The following is an 11,996-nucleotide window of genomic DNA, read 5'->3' as shown; positions in this document are numbered from 1 at the left end:
AAATTAAAAGGTCTTTAGTTATTTTTTTAAAAGCAGACTCAGATATCAAAGAGTGGGCATTCACCAGGGGAGCATTCCAGAGCCTGGGGGCAACAATAGAGAAGGCCCTGTCTCACGTGCACAACTATTTAGCCTCTCTTAACATTGGCACACAGAGCAAAAGCCCCACTGACAATCTTATTGGGTGGGGAGAAACCAGTCCTTCAGGTATCCGGGGCCCAAATAGTTAAGGCTTTAAAGGTTTCAGCACTTTGAATTGGATCCAGAAACAAATTGGCAGCCAATGCAGCTCTTTCTCAATAGGTGTTATATGCTATGAGCGAGCGGTTCCAAAGAGAACCCCGGCAGCTTCATTCTGGACCAACTGAAGTTTCCGAATATTCTTCACGGGCAGCCCCACGTAAAGCACACTGCAGTAATCCAGTCACGATGTGACTAAGGCATGGGTAACCATGGTCAGGTTTGCCTTCTCAAAAAAGGGATAGAGCTGGTGCACTAGCAGAAGCTGTTCAAAGGCACTCCTGGCCACTGCCTCCACCTGAGCATTCAAAAGCAGAGCCAGCTCCAGCAAGATCCCCAAGCTGCTTTTTCAAGGGGAGTACAACTCGGCCGAGAGCTGGTTGAATTACCCTATCCCGATTGGCTTTTCTACTGACCAACAGCACCTCTGTCTTGTCTGGATTTAACCTGAGTTTACTAGCCCACATCCAGCCCATCACCACTTCCAGCCCCTGGTTCAGTACATCCACTGCTTTCCAAGGATCTGATTTCAGGGGAAGGTAGAACTGATTGTCACCTGCATTTTGATGACACTTCAGTTCAAACCCCCGCTGACCTCTCCCAGCAGTTTCATGTAGATGCTAAACAGCATGGGGGACAATACTGAGCCTTGTGGGACCCAATAGACCAAAGACCAAGGAGTTGAGCAGAAGTCCCCCAGCACCACCTTCTGGAACCTCCCCCCAAGAAAGGACTGGAACCACTCCAATGTACCACCCCCAATGCTTATATTCGAGAGGCGGTCCAGAAGGATACCATGGTCGTTGGTACTGAGCACTGCTGAAATGTCCAGCTCAACCAACAGGAATGCATTCCCCCTTTCTAGTTCCCGGAATAGGTCATCCACCAGGGTGACCAAGGCAGTTTGAGTCCCAAACACAGGGTGAAAGCCAGATTGAAAGGGGTCTAGATAATCTATATCATCCAAAACCTTTTGCAGTTGCACAGATACCACACACTCTATCATCTTGCTTAAAAAGGGAAGATTTGAAACTAGTTATCAAAATTGGTGGAATCAAGGGAGGGCTTTTCAAATAGTGGTCTTACCACTGCCTGCTTGAGGCTCAATGGCATCTTGCCCTCCCTCAGTGAAGCATTAATAATTGGCTCCAACCACCTACTTGTCCCTTCCCTGGCAGATTTTACTAGCCCCGAAGGGCAAGGGTTCAGAGCGCATGAAGTTGCCTGCCCACTGCCTAGGATTTTGTCCACTTCCTCAGACTGCACTAACTGAAAAGAATCCATCACAATTGGACCAGATGGTTGCCAAAGCACATCTCCTGGAGCTGCCAAAGTCCTGGAGTCCAAATTGGCACTGCTGCGAGCGGCTTTAACTGCGAAGTGACAAGCAAACTAGTTGCAACGGGCTGATGATGATTCTTCCCTCATCACTGTGTGAAGCAGTGACTTTGCCACATGAAACAGTTCCACTTGCCTACATTGCACAGATACATGGAGGCAGAGAAAAAACATTTATTCACTGCCTCCACTGCCACCACGGAGTAGTCCCTAAAATGGTCTCTAGCCTGTGTTTGGTCAGATTTGTTATGGATTTTCCTCCAGCATCACTCTGCCCTAAGCTCCAAGGAGAACCAAGGAACAGAACAGGCTTCACCAAGCCAGAGAGGGCATTTAGGAGCGACTATGTCAATGGCCTGGGCTGTCTCCACATTTCAGAGATTCACCAGGGCCTTGATAGAGTCACCAGTTCTGGACACTGGAACCTCCCCAAGGGCCATCTGGAAACCGAGCAGATCCATCAGCCTTCAGGGGCTTACTATTCTAATTGGTCCACCACCCCTGCAGAGGTTGGTCAAAGCAGTCAAATTAAACCCCTCTGGTTGGCAAACACCAGATCAGCATATGTACCACCACGTGAGCAGGACCCAATATTAGTTGAGATAGGCCCACCCTCAGGGACATACAAGGCCTCCGTAATAGGGGAACCATGGCATAGACCTAGAAGTCCCTCAAGCCTAGGGCAACCCAATGCCACCGCTGAGACCACCCCTGCCAGCTCAGACAGAGAGACTGAGGTGCAGTGGAGTGGTTAGATACATGCACAACAGTCATGTGCATGCCGATGCCATTTGGGGCTGCAGGAAGAAACGCTGCAGCCTTGTGCATCTCTTTCAAAATCAAGCGCTGGTGGGGGGAAGGTTGCAGGAAAGGGTGGATAGGTAAGGAGCACCTTACCTGTTTTTAAAAAGCATCCCCACCATCTGTCAAGCCAGCTCAAACGCATTTGAACAGGTTCGGCGCTCCAGAAAGGGAGTGCCGAATCTGTTAGTGCACATCCCTACACCATGGTCCTGAATTGAATCAGAACCCTGATGGATGTTTTACTTACAGCAAAGGGCATTTCTGTCTTACTTTGAGTGTGAACTAAGCTCATCAATTAATGACGGGCTTAATACAATGTATAGTTTGTCCCCCAAATCAACAAAAACCATTCCAAGATAACATTTTCCTGTAAATGTTGGTGGCAACTTATAAATGTCCCTTGAGGTAGTAAAATGAATATACAGAATGTTAATTTTATTGGAAATGAAGGCCCAAACTACCCATGATGCTTAAATCATTACTAACCCCTACGGGTGCCAATGGGGTGGAAACTTTTTCCTAGAGTAAATAGCAGAGAGATCAGCCCCCTGCATGTGGATTGGGACAGTACTGTGGAAGGGATATAATAAGGGTAAAGCCCCTCTAGCTTTTGTTGTGGTCCTGATCCATGAGGGGACCCGATCCAGTGGCTTTTGACTACAGAATAGTTTAGACCAGGGTTTCTTAACCTTGGGCCCCCAGATGTTGTTGGACTATAACTCCCAGAATCCCCAGACATGGCCTTTGTGGTTTTGGATTCTGGGAGTTGTAGTCCAACAACATCTGGGGGCCCAAGGTTAAGAAACCCTGGTTTAGACCACCAGGAATGTTATATGTCATGTGTTGTTCAGTCTTAATGGTGCCTTTTCTGTGGCTGTACTATTGTACTATTGGAAAGAATTTCTCTAACTCTGGCTTTTATTTTGAATGAAATGGTCTTTTCTTTGGCCCTGGCCCATAATGCTTCATAGGTGAATGCATAAATAATAAATAAGTAGATTTATATGGAAAACGCAGCTCTTAGGAAAAGTCTTATTAAACAGGAACACACCTATTTTCTCTGTGTATGCAACCTAGATTCCTTTAGGCAAGGGCTGGCATCCAGGACAACATTAGTTATGCAAAAAGGCCTATTGTGCTACGCACTGGCAGAAGACTGGCTAGAGCTGTGGTGGAATACAGCCAACTCCCTTGTCAGTTTACATACACTTTGCCTAGGACAGAGTAACCATTTTGCCTTCTGTAGCATAAAGAAATAACACATTTCATCCCCCAGTTCGAAATTTGTGTCTCCTGAATTAGGCACCGACAAATGCAAACCGAAAACGACGCCAAAGCATTCATTACTTTCATGACATGGTACAGTACTGCTGCTATGGAAAACCTTGACCCAATCTTTAAATAACTTCAGAAGTGGTTTCCTGTAGTTCTAATTGCACCATGCATGTTTCCAGAGGATGTTCATGTTACCACCCCACCCCAGATATATCTTTCTTATCTGAACACAGCTGAAGGTAGTTGAGGAGGTATTTTTAATGGAACACCAAGCCAATAACTCACCTTCCTTCCATTCCTATATGTTAGGCCAACAGACCTCCAATTCTGATATTACCAAGGTTGGAACAGTAATTATCCAACACAATTTTAGAATGTACTCATTTTATGTCTTTAAGGCCAGCTGAAGTTAATGGAGATGCAACAACAATGAGCAGGGTCCATAGCTCCTAGATTGTATATTTTGCATGCGTAGGTCTGCAGTTCAATTCCCAACATCTCCAGTTAAAGGATCTCGGGTAGCAGGACTAGGAAAGGCGTTTGCCTCAGACTGTGCCAAACCATTGCCAGTCAGAATAGAGAGCTACATGGACAAAATAAGTGAATCAATGTTTAGATGAGCCAAAGATCTCACTCTGTATAAGGCAGCACAGCTTCTTATATTCCTTTACAAAGCATACTTGTATGTGACCCTAATTTGTACCATCTTTCTGGGTCTCCGTCTCCTCCCTATAATCTCTCTCCAGCTCCACTACTCCCCTTTATTTCCCACACTGCCGTTTTAAGCTCCCTTTCCTCTTCTTGAGTCCCATTTATTGCCTCCAGTTGAGCCTCTAGTTGTGTTGCTACTGATTTCAGTTGCAATGGACGGGTTGTCTCTGACAACGAATGTCTAAACTAGATGTACAAGTTTGTTGATATCCACTCAGATTTGTAATATTCTTATGCTGGCTTAACAGATATCTTAAATTACAGTGTAAAACATGCTCTGCATGCATTAACATCCGCCTGGAAAATGGCTCACAGGAGCATTACTATTAGGTTTATTTTTAGTGGCCACCTAGCTGTCAGCCTTTTCACAATGTTAGCTTTACTTTTACAGTATCTTGCTTGATATCTCATAGACGCTAGGAAAAAGGATGATGATGATTATTTTCTTCCTGAATTCTGGAATCAGATCAATAAAACCTTCAAGTCCCACACATACATACACCCAGCGTGGGTGTAGCTACAGTAGTGCCTGGTAGTGCACTTGCACTGCAACCTCCACCTTAGTGTGCACTACCAATGCTGGTAACTACACTGCACTATATTCCCTCCTCCTGCCTTCTATTTGCTTACACAGGGCTGTCTGTAAAAATCATGCACAGGGTCAGATATTTTAAGTTTTCTTTTTTTCAGTTTGACAGAGCCATCACAATTTGACCTTTCAGTCCTTTCCTTTGCAGATGTAAATGGGAGACACAGTGACTCCAGGGCCTTGTCTATCAATTAAGCCACCAATGAAGTTGATTTGCTCCCAGCCACTGAGATGGTTCCCACAATCAGTGGGAACTGCCAAAATAGGGTTAGCGGGGAGCTGCCCACATGACTGCCGGCTCCGTTACGGAGCCGGCGGGGGCTGGGGAGTTTGGGGGCCACACAGCCCCTGGAAGCTCCAGCATGCCCTGCACAATTGTGCAGGGCATGCTGGAGAGACCCCAGAGCAGGGAGGCTGCTTTTTAGCCTCCCTGTTGGGAGCCTCTGCTCAAGGTCCTGTTTTGTTATCATAACTATCTATTGATAGATCTATCCTCCATGAATTTGACTGCACCTTGTTTAAAGCCATTTAAATAGCGACTACTACCACATCTTACTGTAGTGAGTTCTGTAAGTTAATCATGCATTGTTTAAATCTTTTGTTTGCCCTGTACCTACTTCTGATCAACTTCACTGGTTGGCCTGAATTCTAGTACTGTAAGGGAAGGAGATGGCTTTCTTTCTCAATGCTAACACATGAACAAAAAGAAAAAGCTCAACAAAAACCCTTTCTAATTTCTGCCAATACATAGATTCTGCAAATGAAATCTTTCCAGATTTGTCAAACTTTATTTAGCTTTATGTATTTCTATTTGCAACATCCCTAACCCAAAGGGTGAGTCTGTAGTGGATAGCAATAGATTAAAAGTGATTGTAAAACATCTTGCTAAAATTCAATTAAAATCCAATTAAACAGTTAACCTAGCTAACTACCCATCAGCTTAACCCCAGACTCCAAATTTAATTTAATTTAATTATAATTTAATTCTACCACTTGCAGTCTACTCCAAGCTTAGCAAGAAATTTAAAATAAATAAATGTGTAGAATAATTTACTCCAATAACAAAACCGAGATTTTCTGATGCAAAATAAGACCAGAGAAGACAGCTGGATCCTATCTGTAAGTAAGTGTTAGTAAAATTGCTTTTATTTGTGTTCCTCAATTCCAAATCTTTTAAAAACTGCAGAGAAGGAGTATAAAGTTACATACATACATACAGCGTGCGTGCGCACACACACACAGAGTTAAGCACTTCTGTTCCATTGATTACAGTGAGAGAGATTTCAGCTAATGCTTAAACTAATAAAATTTAAAAGTAAATTTAGATGGGTAATGTCCATACTTTATAATTAATACTACTACTTTCTAGTTTTATTCAGCTCTAACCAGATCAGTAGATAGGTGGAGAGGCTTAACAGATACTAGTTTCTTCCTCTTACTGTACATATAGCTGCCCTGCTATATTTCAAGTTGTCCTTTTTAGTTTCTTACACTGTTCTTTTAGATGAGTGATTTTTCCTCTTCTTTCCATCTAGCAATTCCCCCAGAAGGTCCACATGTACAGTTACTTCCATAATTAAAATAAAAATCCATAGTCTGAGCAACCTGACTCCATTGTTTGTCCCATCTACTCTCCGTCCAAGAAGAGGATGATCAGTAGCAAGGTGGATGGACTTGATTGCGACAGCAGTGAATGCACCACTGAGAGATCTTAATGGCCAAGTTGAAGACAGATCATCCTGGAGAGAATATCTGGTCACTAAGAGCTGACACTGAATTGACAGCACTCAATCAATCAATCAAGTGTTTAGAAAAATTCCTAGGCAATTCAGTAAACACAGATCAGAGTAATACAAACAAGATGAAACAATAAAGGATCATCCAATTAAAACAAGCTAGATAATTTTCTAGAAGCCCTGGGCAAATTAAAAGCTCTTTGATCCTGAAAAGATGTCATGTTTGGTGCCAGTTAAATTTCCTCGAGAAGGGCATTCCACATGCAGGGCACCATAATTGAAAGGCCTTCTCTCTGGTCCACATCTGCCTGACTTGAGGAGGAGGGAAGGCTTGCAGAAGGCCTTCTGATGATGACTAATATAATATTCAGCCTAGTCATGTAAGAGAAGATGATCTTACAGGCATGTGGGTCGCAAGCTATTTAGAGCTCTCAAAGTAAGCTTAATAGCACATTGAATTGTACTTAGAAATAGACTGACAGGCAGTGAAGTTGTTAGAGGATTGATGAGATATTATCCTTATACACTAATCTGAGTTAGTAATCTAGCAGCTACATTCTGAATGAATGGAAGTTTCTGAGGAGTTTTCAAGGCAGCCCCATATACAATGCATTACAGTCGTTAAACTGGGAGGTACTTTCTCATTCTCTCTCCAGATGCCCAGAAGAAAAAAATGGAATGGACTGCTCATTCAAACAATTTATGTCGTCACTATGAAAACATTTATATTCCTCAGAATATGATATTGTATATAAATATTTGTATATAAATATTGGTATACTACTTTTCAACCTGCCTCCCACAAAAACAATCAATCAAACAAAATCACCAGTTCTTGATGTGATCTACTTAGCAAAAGGAATTACCCAGAATGTTGGGGGGCAATATGCTAAATCATTGTAAACCGCTTAGAGAGCTTCCAGCTATAGAGCGGTATATAAATGTAAGTGCTATTGCTATTGCTATTGCTAATTAGCCCCTGTCTCATAGGGGTCACAACCTAAAAAGAAGCAACACAAGAGAGACAGTAACAACAGCCACTGGAAGGATGCTATACTGGGATGACTAATAACAATTGATACCTCTTTGCTAAATGAGAGCCACCACCTTAAAAAGTACCTCTTTGCCTAGTTTGCAGGGATATAACAGTATGAGGAGTCTTAAAATAGTCAAAGTCACACATCTGTGTATCACTGAACAAGCAGCATTTTCCTTTACAGTCCAGAAAGCTGAGAGAAGAGGCTGGCAATATGTTGCTGAATAAGAAGAGAAATAAAGCTGATGATAGGTTGTTTGGTTTTCAGCCAAGTTTTAGTACATCGGTAGACCTGAATATGCCACTGTTCATTATAGGTTACACATGACTTTAATCACCCCCTGGCATGGTCTCAATCCAAATCAACCCTCCATGCATGTGTTATTTGCCCTTCTGCTATTTGCCTTTTTTCATTTTTTCAATGAAAGATGTTTCCATTGACTCCAGTTGGAGCTCCTCCCCCTCCCAAGGCAAATAGCATATGTGAAGAGCACTAAGATCTGCACCATGGCAAGAGTGGGGTTAAAGCCCCCCTACCTTTTCCTGTTTTCTGAAACTGGTGCAGCCTCCCCATATACTAGCCAAGGGGCTGGGTGGAAGCAGGCACATCAGGGCCAGTGACATGATTCAAGTAATTGGCCTTCAGATCAATGCTGGTATTTACACATAGGTCTGATATGCAACTCTGGATAGCTTGAAGAATTAAGACCTTGTCTTCCTTGCCATGCTGAAAGAAGCTTGTCTACACATGATAAATATTTCAGTGTCATAACTCTAAATACCCCAAACAATTCTAATAATACATTAGCCATTTGTGCTGTAAGCAGTCTAGCAGATCTCTGGGAAATAGTCAATACTCCTTATGCCAAACTGTGGCTTAAAAGCTGTATTCCTCTCTCAGGAAGCCCAAATGACATTGAAACTTAATAGCTGATTTATTCTGAGGATTGATTGTCTTTTCTTGAGGAGGAGATTGCTGAGTCAAGCAGCACAAACACAATAGCTATGGTCACCAGAGCAAATTACAAAAGGAGCTTACACAGTAGCAGGCATCCATCCCTTCTTCTAAGGACCTTGTCGTTAATCTCTTTCTGTCTAGTGCCATAAATCAGGACTAGCTTTATTTAGGTAAATGGAGATACAGAGTCCTGACCTGCCAAATGATTAAAGGTTTGTTAGTTGATGAACTAGGCCAGTCTGACAAATTAATTTGTCAATTAATTAGTCAATTATTGATTAAAAACTCAATACATCCATAGAGGATTTCTCTCCTATCCCTTTACTCCTCTAGCTCTTCTGCCCATAATGAATGGTTGAGACTGAGACAGCTCTTCCTCCACTCCCACAGCATGCATTGACTTTAGCAATCATGATGAGCTGAATGTGAAGAGGAACTAGTTCATGTGAAAGAGTCCAACACATGGCGGCCTACACAGCCTCAGTTTGTTGAATCTGCTGTGTAAATCTGGTAATGATCTGCCTTTGTGTGTATTGAGCTAGTACAATTGTGAGCCAGCGAACTCAGCACAGCCTTCAACACACGTTTGGCAGCCCACCAGGGGCTCAAAAAACCTTTTGAGGTCTTTTTGTTGAAGTATGTAGACTACGAACACATGACATTAAATATGTCACTAGCTCTGGTGTGGCATATTTTCTTTGGTAAAGAGCAGGAAGATTGCGACCCCTTCCCCCATGAATCAAAATGTGGCAGGGGTGGGGGGCTTTGACCTTACCTTCTGCTACAATCTTGATCAAGGCGCTGCACAGCTGCTATTTGCCAAGGAAAGAACTCCTTCTAGTACCGATGAAGACATTTTTCCTTGGCACATAGCAGCCATGGGTGGAAAAGCAATCCAGATTGGGACTCTGGTGGGAGGGTAGGATTAAAGCCCCCCACCATGATCTAACATTGTGTTTTAAGGATGTTTCTCTCTCTTTTTTATTTTTCATAATGATGACAACAAGGTGATAAATACAGGATGAACAGTCAGCCTTTAGAAAAGGTTGCCTTTGCACATATGTCTTTGCAGGCATGCAATTCAGTTTATAATAGCCACTTTGCATGAGTTTGCCAGAGGGAAGGTTTCTCCTGAGGAATAATCAGATGCAATAATCAGATGTGGTTTGAAATATGGCAGGCTTTGGGGCTGAAGGTGGAGGCAACGCATAATTGCTGACACTGTAACTGCTTTTATTGTCTTTAAATTGTTTTGTGTATTTAATATGTCTTTTCTACTATACACCGCTTTGGGGGTGCCTGGCAAAAAGCAGTTTATAGATAGTGTGAGGGGTCACCCTATTTCTACTACTCAGATCTGCTTAGGCAGGATCTGAGCTCAACTCTCCCTTCTCTTAACTTAGTAGTAGCATGGGCATTTCTCTTCAGGTGTTGTGGTGGGAGAGGAAACAAAATACATTTGATATAATTAAACAACAGGATTTACTAAGGTCGTGCACATGACCATTTTCTGCATGTGAGGAGGGCACGGGGGAAGGCAAGATCAATCTTACCTCCCCCCCGCAGTTGACAATTCCTGTTGACATGTGGGACAAGCAGCTGTTGATGAGCAGTTGGCATGTGGGATGAGCAGCGTGCTGCATTTAGGGATTCCCCCATGACCCAGGTGCTCTAGGCACTCGGCTCTGTGTCTGCTCGGGCTGCGTGCAGACACACGACCCCGAACCTGGGGTAAAGGGCGTGCTCGCACCCTTTAACCCAGGTTAAAGCCTGGGGTAAATCCCCAGGCTTACGGGGAAGGCAGCGCCAAGATCGGCCTCGATATTGGTTCTTCTCATGGGCAGCCAAACCCAGGCAGGGCTGCCCAAGTCTTGGTTTGGCTGCTCGTCTGAACGGCCTTACTGTTTAACAAAAGTTCTTTAAGAGTGACAGTTACAACTTTTGGAGATGCATAAGTTTTAAAGTGTTGACATAGCTTACAGAGATATTAACAGTCTTTCTTCACTCAGGGATTTAGGTGCCTTGCTTGGTTACAGAGTTTCTTTTCAGCCTCTCTCCTGAGGACTACCTCTGAACAGGCTTTTTAGTGAAGAACAGATTCACCCTTGCCTCCACCTAAGCCCTACTCCTCTCTTCACCAGAGAAATATCCCCTGTTTAAAACCCATGTCTCTCCAAGCCTCCAGCTCAGCTTCTCTCTTCTCCAGCTGACCAACTGTCATCCAACTAACTGATTTCTCTTTCTCACTCTAACCTCCTCCTCCCTCCTGTATTCCAAAGATAGCTTTCTTGTCCCTCCTGCAGAGGTCTCACTTCTGCTACTGCTGTCACTCAACCACCTGCACAGACATAGGTTCCAAGACACCAGGGGCGAAACTATAATAGGGCAAGGGGAGACAGTTGTCTGGGGGCCCACTGCCTTGGAGGGCCCCCCAGAGGCAAATCACATGACTGACTCCCCCAGCTGCGCACCCGCCCGGCTTCCTTCAGTTGTATTTATCCTGTGAAACTGATGTGAGTGTTAAGACCTGGAGCTACCAGAACAACAGGTCTTTCTCTAGTAGCATCAAATGACTTGCAACATCCACAATTTACAAAACCTTGTGGGGGCCCATTTAAATCTTGTCTCTAGGCCCACTCCAACCTTGCTACGCCCCTGCAAGACACATATAAACCACACAGTAAATACACTTAACAACCAATGCTAAAGAATGCAAAACATCACAGATAGATAGAGAAATGAATTAGTTTCTTCTGAGTGGTTACTGGCCATCACACAGATGGGCTTCGTGCTGGCACGAAGTAGAGACCGGAACCTTTCAGGCTTCGCTCTTTTCAGCTTTGTGCTGAGGCTCCTCCCACAACCTACCAGGTCATGTGCTCTGCACCTTCCTCCTCAGTTTGTCTTTGTCTGCTGGAAAAAAACCATCTCAGAGGACCTTTTGTAGCTTCTAAAAAAGATATAGTTTCCTTCCTTCAATATTTGTTACCATCCCTTTCTATATTTTATTTCTAGTGCTCCTATCTATTGAATTTACATTTTGACTTTCCCCAATTAACCCTTCCCCCCCACCCCACCCCCACCGTTTCCCCTCATCTCAGGGGTGAGGAAAAACGGTTTCCGCCTGTTCTGAGTATGGCCTGCAAAACTATCTTTCAAACACTATGCAAGCTGTCAGGCTAAAATCCTATCATCAGACGGGCATAGCCCATGTCCTCCTCTCTGCCTGGAGGAGACACACTCGGTGGTGAGCTGCTGTTACTGTCAGAAGTTCGCCAGGCAAGCTGGACACAACTGGGCCTCAAAAAA

At 43.7% G+C, this 11,996-nt stretch overlaps 1 long non-coding RNA gene across 1 annotated transcript; it reads right to left on the bottom strand.

The window, feature by feature from the left end:
• Positions 1 to 4,032: 4,032 nt before the first annotated feature.
• LOC128346890 (uncharacterized) lies at positions 4,033 to 10,944 on the bottom strand. The gene is made up of 3 exons (XR_008317270.1): positions 10,668 to 10,944; positions 8,769 to 8,882; positions 4,033 to 4,240 (listed from the first exon to the last, which is right to left on the bottom strand). It is a non-coding gene; the product is annotated as an uncharacterized LOC128346890 (long non-coding RNA).
• Between the last annotated feature and the right edge of the window lie 1,052 nt (positions 10,945 to 11,996).

This window comes from Hemicordylus capensis, chromosome 2 (genome assembly GCF_027244095.1).
Source record: "Hemicordylus capensis ecotype Gifberg chromosome 2, rHemCap1.1.pri, whole genome shotgun sequence".
NCBI classification, from domain to species: domain Eukaryota; kingdom Metazoa; phylum Chordata; class Lepidosauria; order Squamata; family Cordylidae; genus Hemicordylus; species Hemicordylus capensis.
The sequence above is the reverse complement of the archived record's forward strand: the minus strand, read 5'-3'. Positions and strand labels throughout refer to the sequence as shown.